This window comes from Mycetomoellerius zeteki, unplaced genomic scaffold, assembly GCF_001594055.1.
Source record: "Mycetomoellerius zeteki isolate Tzet28-1 unplaced genomic scaffold, Tzet1.0 scaffold825, whole genome shotgun sequence".
Lineage (NCBI taxonomy): Eukaryota > Metazoa > Arthropoda > Insecta > Hymenoptera > Formicidae > Mycetomoellerius > Mycetomoellerius zeteki.
This window is the reverse complement of record NW_017257857.1, coordinates 7,365-10,425: the sequence shown is the minus strand read 5'-3', so window position 1 is coordinate 10,425 and position 3,061 is coordinate 7,365. Positions and strand designations below refer to the sequence as shown.

Here is a 3,061-nt window from a genome sequence, read left to right as displayed (position 1 = left end):
CCAGACGAGAGATCTGTCGTTGCCGCTCGCGTACTCGCTACCAACGTGTATGAAACGTCGCTCCAATTGTGTCTTCGCACACGCGAGTCGCGAAATTCTCGCCACCAAGCATTGTCTATGTCCGACGACGAGCCGCGGACGCTTGGCACGACACAGTTCTTCCAGCCGCTCGATGCACTCGTCGCACCGTTGCAGCCACGCGAGACACTCCGCCAGATTAGCGATCTGACCGCACTGCTCCAACAGTTCGCATTCCCCTCTAGCCCCATGGGTTAGAACCCTTCTAGTATACCTACTCCTACTCGAAAGACTCGAAGAAATACAAAAAGCTTTTGAGAACGTAGCTGAATTAATCGCGAAGCGCGAAAATGAGCTGAAAGCAGGCAGAGACAGATCCGACGATGATGAATTGGATTGCAATCCGATAGAAGTTGACGACGCGATGAAAGATCTGGAAGATTTTGGTGAGATTGACGTCCCGATTGATTTATCGCAAATGATGTCGCGATTGAACGAAGACCAAAAAAGAGTCTTCGATGGAGTATGCCAAGTTTTGCAAAATAAAAATTAGATTCTACGACTGTATGTAAGTGGCGAGGGTGGTACAGGGAAAAGTTTTCTTATTGAAACGATTAAACATTGGATCGGAATAAATTTGAAAAATATGACTGCCATTTCTGCTCCCACGGGTATCGCAGCATGCAATATCAATGGTTTGACGATCCATAGAATGTTTCAGCTACCTGTCACACATGAATCCACGGCAAAGTATACGCACTTGTCAGATATGGTTTTGAAAACTTTGAGAGAGAAATTAAAGAATGTCGAATTATTTATAATCGATGAGGTATCCATGATTTCGAATGTGACATTGATGTTTATCAATCTACGATTATGTGAAATTTTCGACACGACAGATACAGATGACGGTTTTTTTGACAGAAAACACATTCTCCTGTTTGGAGACTTGTTGCAGCTTTCCCCTGTAAAAGAACAATTTCCGTTCGTTAAAATGTCTCGATCAGAGATTCAGAAGTATTTGGGTACCACGGGTGGATCTGATTTGTGGAGATTGTTCGATTACGACGAACTCTTGATTAATATGCGACAAAGATGTGGCAACACATATCGCGAGTTACTTTCTAGAATACGAATAGGTTTGGTAACGGATTCTGACATCAATGTTCTCGAGTCGAGAAAAGTTAATTTCAAAGGAAGTAGTTGCGATGAAAGATTGAATGAACTTTGCACTTATATGAATCAATTACCGGTTGATACAATATGTTTATTACCTACGTGTTATTTGTGCACGACTTTGAACACGGCGATGCTCAATAAAATTGATGGCGATGAAATTCTACTGATAGCAGAAGATGATATCGACTGTGCTCCAGCAATGAAAAAAAAGTGCACAAAATTTTAAAAGACGAAGATGAAAAAGTTTCGGAAACAGCTGGTATCGAAAGAGTAATAGCGATTAAAATTGGCGCTAAAGTGATGATTCGACGAAACATTGATGTCACTTTGGGACTTGTCAATGGAACGATAGGCAATGTAGTTGCGATTCATCGCTCTGTTGATGGAAATCGTATTGATTTCGTTATAATAAATAGTTACTTCTGATAATAAACAAGTCACAATAACGAGAGTAGATATTAAATTCGAAGTATTCCACAAAATAGTGGTACATCGGAAACAATTTCCATTGTCTCTCAGTTATGGAATAACTGTACACAAAAGTCAAGGAATTACGTGTAAAAATGCAATGATGGATTTAGGAACGAGTGTGTTCAGTGATGGTCAAGCGTATGTAGGTCTGTCACGAGTGAGTACACTGGAGGGTCTACATTTGATAAATTTCAATCCGGCATCCGTTAAAGCAAACTCGGGAGCCATTGTAGAATATAATCGACTGAAATCTGTGTTCAAATCTCAGCTATCACAAATCAATTCGTCCAAGCAAAAGCTGTGAAAATTTATGACTGTCGATGGGCAATACCTCTTATCGTTGATGATGTACAGAATTACGGTTGCGCTGAACCAGAAAGTATAGTTACATGGAAAATATACGGCCTCTGCAATGACGATCGTGTTTCGTGCTAATGTAACATTGCAATGTGCGTTTCATTGTGTACGCAACAAATACTTAAAAATAAAGTATCGAACGCATTGACTGATGCTATCTGCGCGTACGCTGAGCGTAAGCGTTGCAATATTTTAGCGATTAGAAGATCTGTCGGAGAACGCTTCGAAGAACGAACACAACAAGATGTTTCGGAATTTTTAATGGCTTTAATGTCGACGTATTCCGAAATCAATGATGTATTAGAAGTCGAATTGAAGCACCTAATATGTTGTTCAAATACCAAATGTAATTACAATGTAACTACGCTGGAAAAGAGTTGTTTGCTAATATTACTTATGCAGTCCACATTGAAAAGGAAAAAAGGTGTCACTCTGCAAACTTTGATTGATTCAGAATTTTCGAAATGGGAAACGATAAATGGCAATTGTGACAAATGTAACAGGATCGTTCTGAAAAAGAAAACCGCAATCGAATCGACTTCATCCGTCTTAGTAATACAGCTCAATTTATACATTCTTGTAAACGGTGCTTCTAAAAAACTTATCGACAATCGGATTAATGCCGTACCGACGAGTAATGTCACGATTAATAAAAGAAAATACAAGGTAATAAGTGCTATATTTCACGAGGGCGAAGAAATGAATTGTGATCACTATACGCGTATGTTGAGAACAGACAAACAATCGGAATGATGTTACTGCAGTGATTTACAAGTTATCAAGAAGAAATGGCCCAGAGGAGCACAAGGGACACACATGTTGTTCTTGGAGCAGATTATTAAGTAAGTTTGGAAATAATTTTTACATTTAATTACTCTCTTAGAATATTACGGAATTCTTTTAGTACGTTTACGTGAATCTGAATAAACTATTGACGTTTATAATTAAATTTTATTTTTCAGAATATTGTAACAATTAATCGTTTGCATTGGCGCTGTATAAGGGCTGCGGTAAGCGCCGAAATAAAACATTGGCT

The 3,061-nt window shown here is 39.0% G+C and overlaps 1 pseudogene; it reads left to right on the top strand.

The window, feature by feature from the left end:
* Nucleotides 1-344: 344 nt before the first annotated feature.
* On the top strand, nt 345-1,972 carry LOC108730023 (ATP-dependent DNA helicase PIF1-like; annotated as a pseudogene).
* Nucleotides 1,973-3,061: the final 1,089 nt, after the last annotated feature.